The sequence below is a fragment of the Monodon monoceros genome, unplaced genomic scaffold (assembly GCF_005190385.1).
Source record: "Monodon monoceros isolate NGI ecotype Baffin Bay Population unplaced genomic scaffold, NGI_Narwhal_1 Super_Scaffold_21, whole genome shotgun sequence".
NCBI classification, from domain to species: Eukaryota; Metazoa; Chordata; class Mammalia; order Artiodactyla; family Monodontidae; genus Monodon; species Monodon monoceros.
Window position 1 is genome coordinate 49,155,475 of NW_021703778.1, and position 12,668 is coordinate 49,168,142.

The following is a 12,668-nucleotide window of genomic DNA, read 5'->3' on the forward strand; positions in this document are numbered from 1 at the left end:
AGGGAAGGGAGGGGCAGAACTTTCAGCTGGGAGATACTAGCACAGGCGCTGCAAGATGGGCTGGGCCCACACTGGCCTCACAGTGTCAGCGTGGCACACGGAGCTGAGCCCACTTCAAGGGGGCTTAGCAGATGGACAAGGCATTTCGGTTACATTCTTACTTTCTTAGAGACCTGCACGCTTCTGACAGAAGCATCCTTCATTTGCTCCCAGTTCTTCCTCCTGCACCCCGTCTCCCACTTTCTTGCCAGGCTAGCCCCAGACTTTCCAAATATAGGAAGGAAGAGGAGAGGGGATGGGGAGAGAGAGAGACTGCATTTTGTCCTGAGGTGCTTGTGGACTAGCTGTACGAGTGGAGTGACAACCACAGGAAGGAGGTCTCCTTGGAGAGTTCCCAGAGCCGCTGCTGCACTCAAGAAACAGCTGGTCAGGGGCAGCAGGGAGGCCTTCTTCCCTGGAGCCCAGAAGTGAGGAGCAGGGTTGGTGGGAGGGGGCAGGAAGGGCTGACAAGAGGACATGTGACGACTCTTTCTGCATCTTCCTCTGATACATAAGACAGTCCTGGACTGTTGGCCTACTCTTGGGCCTCACCAAAATCACTGTGCCGACCCATCCCAGCCCTCCCCACAACATTCCTAAGTAGCTCACCAAAAGCACCGAAAAGATTAAGACAAAGACAGACTCTAAGAGAAACCTGAAACAGGTAAGGAACCAGAGACTGGACGGGAACGTGTGTGGGTCCACGTTGATTCTGGCCCTTTGCAGACACACATCTGCACCTGCCTCCTGCCCGGTCCCCTAACAAATTCTGTCCAATACTCACCCTGCAGAAGGGCCGTGGGAAGTGCATGGCTAGTGCTTTCCTAGTTCAAAGGACCAAAAATGCACTTTGTCTTCCCTAACAAGCTGACAAAACTATTAGAAATGGTTTTGGTCGTAAAGCCCACCAACTAGAAAGAAAAGGGTATTTGAGTCCTTTATGTTAGCTAAAAAAAAATAATTTATGATAATAACTTATCAGAGCTACTTTAGGATTTTAGAGGTTCTTTTAAGGGCCACAGTTAAAGGTTTTATTCGTTAAGCAAGACAAGAAAAACAAATCCTTCTTCCTGACCCTCCTGGAGTTATCACAGGTCACCACTTACAGGGCAACTAAGAGAGACAAGAGGTGCTGCATTTCAGGGGTGCTGGAGGTGAGGGTGGGCAGATGCAAAGTGCCTTGAATCACCCCCACACACAAAGATACCATATAAACACACCGACACCTTCTGCAAAGGATGAGCACAAAAGCACATTACCACGCAGCTTGCCATTTGGAAGACTGGTCTTGCTGCTCCTCGAGGAATATTAGCCCTGTAAAAAATGAGAAACATTCCACCCAAAGCGAGTATCAGCTTTGGAAGGGGGTGGGGAACAAGACCTATCCAAATTTCTTTTAACCTTTCACTTGCCTGCCAACTCTGGCAGCAGCAAGTTTAAACAGGAGTATCCTCAAATGCAATTTCCCTGTACCTTAGATACTCCACTAATACCCCAGGATTTTGAATCATGCATCATCTAAATGCAAACCTTAGATATAAAACCACCCCAAAAGAAAATGTCCTTGAATATGGCGATGACTTCAAACTCTGGTGAATAATTATCCTGGATTTCTTATCTGCAAGAATCTCCCATTTTTGTTTATCCTCTCCAGTTCACTGTATCTTCAAACAAATGGATTAGCGAGTATTGTCTGAGTGGCTGTGACTCAGAAAATACTCTTAGCACTCTCCTTCCCAACTCACAGTCACAATACTGTGTGTGCACAGTCTGCCACCCCGTAACCTCCCCTTCAGGGTCTCCCCCTACATTACTTACCCTACAGTGCAGGCTTCATCCTCCACAGTCTCGAAGCTAAATCAACAAGCCAACTACTACCCTTCTTTTAAGAAGAAAAGGCATGTGTTTATTTCTTCCCTTTCACTTGTGCCTCCTAAATCCTTTGCCTTAGTCCCAAACCAGCCCTTGGGATACTGGCAACATGTAACACCATTCAGAAGAGGAAGATCACCCTGTAAAAATAGCAGGATAATGCCTCAAACAGACATTTCACGGCATTCTAGAACTACAGAGAAAAGACTTTTTTACTCCTCTAAATAAATAATAACATAATAAATATATAAAACAGGCTACTCATTACCTCAGTGTTCGTACATCCCATCCAGCTATCATACATGAGCACTACTTGGTCAACCCATGACTATGGAACATAAATACATTCCTGAGGTCTGTACATTTTTAATTACCTTCAAGTTACTGAACCAGCTTAAGGGAAAAAAGCAGTAGGAAATCACTTTTTCATTGTGTTTCAAGCCAGGTACAATTAAAAAATCATTAGTTCAGTGTCAGCCTAAAGTAGAAACAAACAATTACCAATAGAACATTACATATTACATTTACTTTTCAATTCAAGTAGCACAATTCCTGTCTGGGAAAACATAAAGAGCTATGTGTAAAAAAAAATATAAGATAAACAAACCAAAAATTCTTAGGGGATCTGACTCGCTGAAGACCATGAATATGAGAGAGAAAAATATAGCGATATAAACAGAAGTGGCTCAAAATCTAAAATCATTAAATAAAAATCTTTCCCATTTGGAGTTCATAGCCGAGTATGTGTTTATATGAGTATGTGTTTAATGCTCCATGGACCTGACGAACAGGATTCTAGTACCTCAACCACGAAACACTTGGAACCTGATGCTGACATAAAAGCAAAGCAAAAGTCCTCTGAGCTTCAGGGAAAATCATTTATAAATATTCACAGTTATCTACTTTACCGAGGGACAGATAGACTAAGTCAGAATTCGCAATCCCTGCATACAAGGAGAATACACCAAATGCATAAAATGTAAACATGCATAGATGTGCAAGGCCATTTAAGTTAAGGAAAAATTGGAGCCCCACATAGCAACAGATTCGGAGGCACCAGGTTTCACAATAGTGCCCTGGAATGCCAAGAAAATGATCCACATTAAAGACAGCAAAGTGCTGTTAATGAACAAAAATTAAGAGAAAAATGTAAATATCTTGCACTCTGAGAAGGGAGCTTTGATTACTTGGGAAATCAACTCAAGCAAAAAACTTCTGTTCCAATGATGCCAGACAAATACAATGCATACAGAAGATGTCTGCATGTAGACAAGACCATGGCTATGATGGGATCCATTCTTTCAATGTGAATTTGTCTAGTCTTTCAAGGAGGTAAGCTCAAAGCCTGTATACACTTTGCTCTGCAAAGTTGCTGTTGGTCAAAACATCTGAGATGCTTCTTGAATTTGACAATTCTGGCTTCCTTGACCTCATGGGTGCAATCCTCCACCCTCAAGCCAAACAAAACAAAACCCCAAACATTCCTCAGTCCTGCGTTATCTCCCCTCTTCCATTTTCTACCCATCTTTCAGAAGGAGGAGGCTACAGTCCCTGCCTCTGCTGACAACTTAACCACTGGGCCACCCAGGGTGTGCTCCTTCAACTAAAATGGTTTTGCCGCCAGTGGCACAGTCATCCACTATAATGACTCAATCTCCTAAATAAGGAAATACCCCCTTTGGAAGTGTTCTGCTCCCTCTCCTTCTATGGCAGTTCTCTCTTGTTCCTTGTTTTATTTCTTATTGCAATCCTTCTCTATCCCTTCTCCTTCCTTAAGTCCTGAAGTCCTCCAAGGGCCTAGCCTGTGGACTTAAGTGACCTACCACTGTTAGTACTAAGGCTCAGGCCAGAATCACATCTTAGAACCAGCCAGCCATGCCCTGGGTCAGCTTACCCCAAATTTTTTCTAATCAGGACCCCAACTGAACTTCAAAGCCAAAGCCATCACTGTACCCAGAGCTGGCCCATGCAGTGTGCCTTTAATTCAGACCCTCAGGACGTGGACACAGTGACATCATGTTGGCTGCTGGCCAAAAAGAGAAACGGGACAATTAGGACCCAAGACTAGCTGTTTATATCAAGTCCTTAATGCATTCCTTCTCATCCCTTCCTTTGGTATAACTGCAATGAAAGACTTTCCTTTTACAGTTAAAAAAAGAAACCGAACTCGTATCACCGATGCCTAAAACAGCCCAGATGTGGCATTCAAGGCTGGGGAGGGGCATGCGATGTTAATGGGACACACGACACCCACACGGGAGAGAAACCAGGGCAACCAGGAAAGTGAGTCAGGCATGCAATGGTGAGCTTCCACACTGGTGCTGGGCAATGGGCATTAGGGGTATTGCCAGTTGTGTTTATACAACATCAAAACATGAAGAGCTAAAGAAAGACGCTTGGCACATCTGGAGAGTTTGTGACATCAGGCATTAGGTGCCTTAAAGCACCTGGTTGCCACTAGCAATGGGAAGGGAAGGGTCCTATTTAAAAGCTGGAGCAAAAAAACAGCCTAATCGTCTCTATCTCTGTTCTCAGTGTCCACGTTGGAGAAGGGTGTGCTTAACCTCTCTGGCAGAACAACTTTACAATAGCGTTATCCTTCATATACAGCCATGATGCCTTGGGGTAATTCTCTTCCCCCAACCATGCTCAAGGACACAAATCCGGCATTTCTGATATGGGGAATCATTTTGAGGGTGGTGTGGATGGCCAGTCGGTTTGGGGTTCGCTCTTTGCGCACAGGACAGTCAGCGAGGACACTCCTCATCCAGGCTTAAAGCGCTCTTTGCGAGGACGGCGGCCCTCTGCCGGGGCTCACAGGGGCAGCTGTAACCCAGCCGCCCCTCTCTCTGGTGTTTGTTTTGATAGAGGTTCATTTATGCCCAAGACAATGCCTGCCCTCTTCTCTCTGCTCCCAGCAGGAAGCGGTGGCAGGGAGGGGGGCCAGCATTGTCACACAGCTTCCAATTCACACAACCCTGTGACCACAACAATGAGGCTTCAAGTGCCACAAATAATGAGCTGCCCGCTGGGAACAGGAGAGGGGGACAGGGCAAGGGAGCCAGCACGTGCAGACCTGGGGCACCAGGTAGTAGGTGGCCCATAATCAGAGCTCCACTCCCAGGGCTGGGCACAGGGACCCCACCTGCCTCCTCTTGGGTGGCTTGGGGACAGAGATGTAACCAACGCCCCCAGGGATGACGAAGCCTTTTTCCCCTTTTCCCAGTTCACTTCTCTTACCATTTCCTCCAACTAAATGAGCAAACACTCAGAAAAAAACAAAACAAACGAAAAAAAAATTAACGCACACAACATGCTTAGTGTTCTAATTTACACACAGTTGCACAAGGGGCAGAAAAGTCTAATTTGAATCGACAAAAAATGAACAATATCCTTTAAAATACAGCCGGGGCTAGATGGCTGGGAGTGAATGAAATGCATTACCCAACCAACTGCTGCTGTAACACAAGCCCTCTCCTCCCCCTCCTGGGCCTCATTCATAAAAAGCCTGCTTTGCCTCAGCAGCTGCAGGAGCCGGACTGGATTTGCGTCCGTGTTTTCCAAGACAGAGGGAAAACAAATGAAACAAAGAGAATCCCTCAGATTCCACCACCGAGTCTGCCTCCTCTAGGGAAGTTTGGGCTGCCTCTCTCGGTCGCCAGGTCTGTTCCCCAAACAGGCGGAGGGCATTCTGCAGAGCTGCTTGTGGGGAGCAGGGCTAATGCTTACACACCCAGTGTGTTATTAAAGAAATTCCCATATGCTGAGTCACACGCCGTATCTTTCACCACCCTGCTATTTAAAAGATAATAATAAAAAACAAAAATCGAAGGTTCTTCCTTGTTGGTAAATGGGGGCTGTCAGTTTATCTAAAGACTGCCGAATTGGGGTAGAGGTGGCAACAAATTTCCAAAAGAGGTGGAATTTTTAAGTTGTCCACTTTTAAATTGATAGCACTATGCTCAAACTTTATACAGCCATGGTAGAAATCTTAGGAGGTTTTGTACAACTTTAATTCTTAATATTACTTTTCAAATTTCCAAACACACCAACAATTGATATGCTGCATCCTGGCAGAAGTCCCCCCAAGTCCAACCCTTTGCCATGGCTCCCCTCCCAGCAGAGCATCTTTCACCACTTCCCAGGCCCAGGGAGGCTGGTTCTCACAAAAGAACAAGCCTCGCTCAAGTACACAGTCCCTTAGGAAAGTCAGAAATCACCATGATAGATGGGAGGCTATCAAATTTTTTAGACTCAAAACCCTTCTTCAAAACAAGGCCTGAACACAAAAGCATGTTCTAATTTACCAGGAATGTTTTTTTTTAAAACACATCTTTATTGGAATATAATTGCTTTACAATGGTGTGTTAGTTTCTGCTTTATAACAAAGTGAATCAGCTATACATATACATATATCTCCATATCTCCTCCCTCTTGCATCTTCGTCCCACCCTCCCTATCCCACCCCTCTAGGTGGTCACAAAGCACCGAGCTGATCTCCCTGTGCTGTGTGGCTGCTTCCCACTAGCTATCTGTTTTACATTTGGTAGTGTATATATATGTCCATGCCACTCTCTCACTTCGTCCCAGTTTACCCTTCCCCCTCCCCGTGTCCTCAAGTCCATTCTCTACGTCTGCGTCTTTATTCCTGTCCTGCCCCTGCCCCTAGGTTCTTCAGAACCATTTTTTTTTTTTTAGATTCCATATATATGTGTTAGCATACAGTATTTGTTTTTCAAAAATACGAACGCTTCACGAATTTGCACATCATCCTTGTTCAGGGGCCATGCTAATCTTCTCTGTATCGTTCCAATTTTAGTATACGTGCTGCCGAAGCAAGCACACCAGGAATGGTTTTAATGCAAGAATTAAATAGGAACAGAGTGCAGGAAGAGGAAACAGGAATAAAACCATTCTTGTTGCCCTAATACCAGAGCTGTCTTCTGGTAAATTGAGATATAAATTCTCTCCAGAGACAAGATGATCAGAGCTATTAACTGGTCCCTTCTCGGCTCTTGCAAAACAGAAGTAGGGTTTCAAAATCTCAAATGGCAAGGGGTGCGGGGGAGTCTGCTACATTTCCAGAAAATCCTAACTTTAACACTACAGTCCCTCTGTAATCCCGCCCTGCTCATCAGGGCTGGGGCCCAGGAGGTCACATTCCTGCGTGCTCCCCGCCACTCCCTCCCCCACCCCCAGACTATAATAGAAGCCCTGAGCGCTCTTGTGCAGTAAACATTCATTGCTACCACATTCTCTCCCCCCACGAAGGCCTCCCCCTCCCACCTTCACCCAGGGATTGACAGCCAAAGAAATGAGAAAATGATGTGGAGATAGCAAATGAATCTTGTAAGATACCTGGTCTGTAATTAAATCACAATAACCTCTTCAAAGGCAACAATGTCAAGATAACCAACTGAGAGCAAAATAAACAAGTCTTACAGAAATTACACCAACCTTTATAAAGAGATTACCTAGTGGCTGCTGCCTGGATTCCACAACCATTTTTTTTTAACTAGTCTCAGACCTTCTGACCATGGTGTGAGAATTCCCATGTAGAAACCTGCAGACCTGTGGTTCTCTATGTATTTTCTGTGACCATGAACATGCTTTACAGGTAAGGGGAATGTACCCATGATCATTTTTTGAGGGGGGTCCATGGAAGAAGGAGATAGATGAGTCATATAATGGATACAGATTTAGTGAGATTTTAATACCTAAACTGTCTCTGGCCCCATTTGCAAACAACTGGTAAACATCAAAATGTTTCTTAAGCCCTTGGGTGTGGGCGTGGTTACCCAAGGACGTGGTAACTTCCCTAAAGGAACAATAAAATACACCCTAGGACGCATATCAATTAATCAAGTTTGGCCCTAACTAAATGTGTGGTATATAGGGCAAGATACCTTATAAGCTCTCTGTCCATCAGCGTCCTCATCTATAGAATGGATATAACAATGAAGCTGACTCTTGCAGGGTTGTCATAAGGGCGGATACAGAATAAGTGCTCAGTAAATATTAGTTGCTTTGCTAAGTTGTCACGTCACCCCCCATCTAAACTCTCTGCTGAATTTCCAACACAGAGAACAAAATCTTTTTTTTTTTTCTGTCCCACGTGATGATTTGGCTGTGCCCACCCTCTGCCCCTCCCTCATGGGCTCCAGCCCCACGACTGTCTCTTCCTCTTTCTCTGCCGTCCCGTATGCATCCCATATGCATGTGCCAGTCCTGTTGGCGCTTTGGGATTCCAACTGCATCTCCCAACAACCTTCACCATTATCCTGGTCGAAGATGCACATTCTCTGCCCTGGATCATGGCAACTGCCACCTCCTACTGGTCTCTCTGCTTCTGTCCCGGCCCTAGAGTCTACTGTCAACACAGAAGCCAGTGTCATCCCCCTGCTCAGAATCCTGCCATCTCCTGTCCCTGTCAAAGCCAAGGTCCTCACCATGGCCCCCTGCCCTCCAGCCTCCTGGCTTTCCTGCAACCCTTCCTTTAGGTCTCTGCCCAAATGCCATCTCACTAGAGACCCCCTCTGAGTACCCTACAGAAAAGAGCACCCCACCCAGCACAGTCCCCAGGCCGCCCTGATTTAACAAAAGCTCCATGAAGGCAGAGACTCATCCATGGCTCTATTCCTACACCGAGAACAGCACCTGGCACAGGGCAGGTGCCCAGAGAGTGTGGGGTGAATAAACAGCCCTGCTCCCCACATGCACACACCCCAAGATCGTCCCCACCTTGGGGACTTTCCACCTATGGTCCCCTGCCACCATGTCCCCATGTCTCCTCCTGGCTGACTCATACTCTCAGGGCAAACGTCCCCTCCTCCGAAAGCCCTTCTCTGAGACCCCAACCCCAACCCCACCCCCCACCAGTTATTCATCTATTCTTGCTCACAGCACTCATCATTGTCTGACACTGTGACTTGATTATGGTCTGTTTCTGCCACTAGAACGTTTCCATCACTGGGCCCTCAGTGGCTACAACAGTGCACCCGAGCACCTGGCCTGTGTTTCTGAAGAATGGTGGTGCTTATATTGATGTTCTTTACAAAGGAAATCTGGGAGCGGGGCAGGAGGGCCTGTTCTTCCCCGTGCCACACACTCCGAAAGTTCTCTTTCAATGCAACACCTCTGGAGCCTGCAAACGCCTGCCGGCTGATGGGCTCTGGGGTCGCCCGCAGAAGCACTCAGCAGCTAAGAGGTTATTTGTGTGCAAAGGAAAACAAACCTAAGTTACTAAATAACAGCTCAACATCTGTCACCACAGATGAGCAACTCTACGCACAGCCAATGATCCTGCACGGCATGACCTGTCCAAACACCAGGTGTCAGCTCCGCTTCTCCCTGAGCGGGCTTGAGCGCGGTCATCACAGCTGCCTGGGGACACCGCTCAAAACCAGCACCCCGACCCCAGCGCCCAGCCCCCTGGCCTCTGATGCACTCACTGCCTGCGCAGCAGAGACATCAGGTGACTTCCTTGAACAAGAAAAATTGCCCGCAAGGCCGCAGGTGGGACTTGAATGGTGCTGCTGTCGTGACCTCGGGGAAACCAGGACCACAAAACGTGACTGTGGGCACTACACACATAGGGCGGGGGGAGAGCTGTGGAAGATGTGGGGGACCCACTCCAACACGAGCACCCCGCAAACGAGGTGGAAGCAAGCTCACCCACCCCAAGAGACCCCGGGCCCCCGGCCTTGAGAGTTAGATGCACCGTCAGAATTCCAACAGGATTCATTAGCGAGAGTGTTCAAACAAACCCAGTGTGAACACACACTCAGCAAACATTGACTGGAGCTTTGGGAACGGAGGCTCTGTCTAGGTGCTTGGGAGACATGGGGAAGAAAAACAAAAAGATAAGATCCTTGCCCTTGTAAAGCTTGTGTGGGTCTAAGGGAGACACAGACAGAGAAAATATACCAAAGACTTAATTATTAAGTAAGTTAAAATCATGTTAGAAAATAATAAATGGAGAAATCCAGATTAAGATCACCAATTACCAGTCACGAGACCTCAGCAGCTCAGACTGTGGATGTGGGGTTCAGAGACATCTGAGAAGTTATGCTATTTGCCAGACAAATGTGTTCCCATTGTAATGTAAACTGCAGGACCAAGCTATCCGTGTTGCGCTTGTTCCCTGCAGGATTCTCAGCTCAAGAAGAACACCAGGCACAGGTCAGAGGCTCAGCAGCATTTGCTGAAGAAACGAAATGCTCACCACCAAGTTCTCACTTCTGTGACACAACCTCCCAAAGGTGAGGGAGGGCCTGGGCTTTTACAACAGATCCCAAACAAAACCAAACACACACACACAGGCACCTTCACCTCTCCTCCACCCCCATCCTCCCAGGGGGGCACAGGAAGGTCCACTACAACCTGCCAGCACAGTGCCCAACACAACACCTGGGCCCCACAGTCCACGTCCCCTGCTGGCCACCTCTTCCTGGGCTGGAGTGCTCACGGACCCTGTCCAAGCTGAGCCCTGGGCCGCCTGCAGGGCTACACGGTGGAGCACAATACATCCACGAGGCAGAGATGGATGAGCGTGCAAGCACTGTCCTTCAATACTTCCAGTATTTCAGATATCCAAAAAGCACATTATAAACCTCAGTGGTGATCTAGTTAGCTTGTTTGCAAAAGATAATTTAAATAGGTGTTTCAAATTACTAGGAAGAAAGCATGACCAACACAAAGGCGTGTTCCATCTAAAAGCAGTGGTTCTCAGGAAATAGCATTTGTAAAATATGCTTATTAAAGTTAGATAATTTCTTCAATAAACATAATTCTAACATAATAATTTGTGTTTTGTTAAATTTTTAACTTACTAATACATGTGGGTATGTTTTTTAAGACCTAAAGTACATGACTATTTAACCAAGCCTGGAGGGCAAAGTTAAAATAACACAGCATACAGGTTAAAGTGAGCTTTCTTAATGGCTCTTTCCTTTCCCACCCTCTTTCATCCCACTTTCAGAAACTTCAGTTAAATAAAAACTTACCTGTTAGCTATTTCCTAGATAACTTACAACTGCTATAAAACATTCAATTCTTTTCCCACTACTTTATTACTTAAGGAGTTGAGGGTTAAATGTTATTAATTTTCACATAATTTAGTGCTTATACATCAGCAGACCCAGATTCTTCTTTAAGCCAATCCACAGTGAGGTTAAGGTCAGGGAAAGATTCATGACTTCTGGTCCAAACTGATAGCAACACTAAGGTATAAACAATCAGGCCATAGCTTAGAAGAGAGCAGAGAAGGTCACAGATTACACGGTGCTGACGTCTGCACAACAAGGTTGAAGACTCAAGCCCAAAATGATGAGGGTCAAGAGGTGAGGGATTCTTGCTTCAGGGAGACACTAGGCACATTTTCCAGTTGAGTTCGCAGTGAATCAAGGTCACTTGGTATTGTGTTTCCCGAACTACTGTAGAGGAAGGGCTCTGAAATGATTCCACTTTGAAGTTCACGACTGATTTCGTTACAACCAAATGACAGCAAACATTGGCACAGCGGTTGTACATAAAAGTGCTTCAGAGGACGTTAGCTAGGAAACGGAACTTTTTACAGACAAATCAGAATGTCACTTATCTAAAGGAGACGGTTTGTTTACTAACTGATTTTCAAGTCCATTTTGTGAATAAAAACAGTAGTTGGCCTATCCTGGAGAACCACTCAGCTGTTAACAGAGCTGTGCAGGACATACAGGCTTCTTCCTCTACCTCTGCTCCTTTCCTTCTTCCACACAATCCACCTGAGCCCCACCGCGGGCATCTGCTCTCCACTGCAGACCGTAGCCTACACACCCACCCATATTTAGGGAAAAACACCTCAGACAGCTGGCACGAAATCAATGTCCACCTGAAAAGTACCTCTGAGAGCCATCTAATAAAGTCCAAAACCATGGCCATGAATACCAAACCGTGGAAGTCTAGACTGGTTTTTCTAAATGAGACAAGGAAAGTACTCCATGTGCAACATCTTGTAAACCCACAGCTGTTGAACAACGTCTTTCAGTCACAGAGCTGAACGCAGAGAAGACGGCCATTTTCACAACAGCATTTCTTTTCTGGATGGGAATGCATAGGGCACTTGTCATGGCCGTTACGTAAGCACTGAGATCAGGTAACTTACCATCGTGCACCTTGCTTCATCTCAAAACCTAAAATTGTGCACTGAAGTCACCCTCATTTTGTGCCTTTCTGCAAAAGTGAAGCCATTAAAATCTGAGCAAAAGAATAAATACAAATATTTCATAACATTCTACCTTTAAGGGTCCCAAAGATTCAAGGGTGTTCCCTCTTAGAATAGTTTTATCTTCGTTGAAATAAAAGGGTCTTAATATAGTCTTTTTCCTACAGATCTCTGGGTGTAAATTACAGATTGATGTCAATGAAGTGGAAGAAATTTGAGGAAAAGGATGTTTCTTTCATAAAATATTATGCATCAGAGTCTACATCCTAAGCTATAAATATTTAGCAAAGGGATAATATGACACATTTACCAATATTTCTGTCAAAATAACAACATCTAAACTGTGACTTTAACAAGCTACCTTCTCCTCATGTTTTAGTATAGAGAAGTGTTGGGATACAATCTCTTTTTAAAGAGAAACATACTGTGATTGCAGCCAAAACTGGGAGTAACCTGAGTCCGTGACTTAAAGGGCAGAACTAAGCCCTATTACTACAGTGATAACAGTAACAGGAGCATTTGATTACGTACGGCTCTCCCTAAGCCCTGAAACATT

The 12,668-nt window shown here is 45.6% G+C and overlaps 1 protein-coding gene and 1 non-coding gene across 3 annotated transcripts in view; both read right to left on the reverse strand.

Annotated features, from left to right (window-relative positions):
* IGF1R (insulin like growth factor 1 receptor) overlaps positions 1 to 12,668 on the reverse strand; it is a 308,914-nt gene that overhangs the window by 146,364 nt on the left and 149,882 nt on the right. The window lies entirely within an intron of this gene.
* LOC114905473 lies at positions 6,648 to 6,754 on the reverse strand. The gene has a single exon (XR_003796296.1). It is a non-coding gene; the product is annotated as a U6 spliceosomal RNA (small nuclear RNA).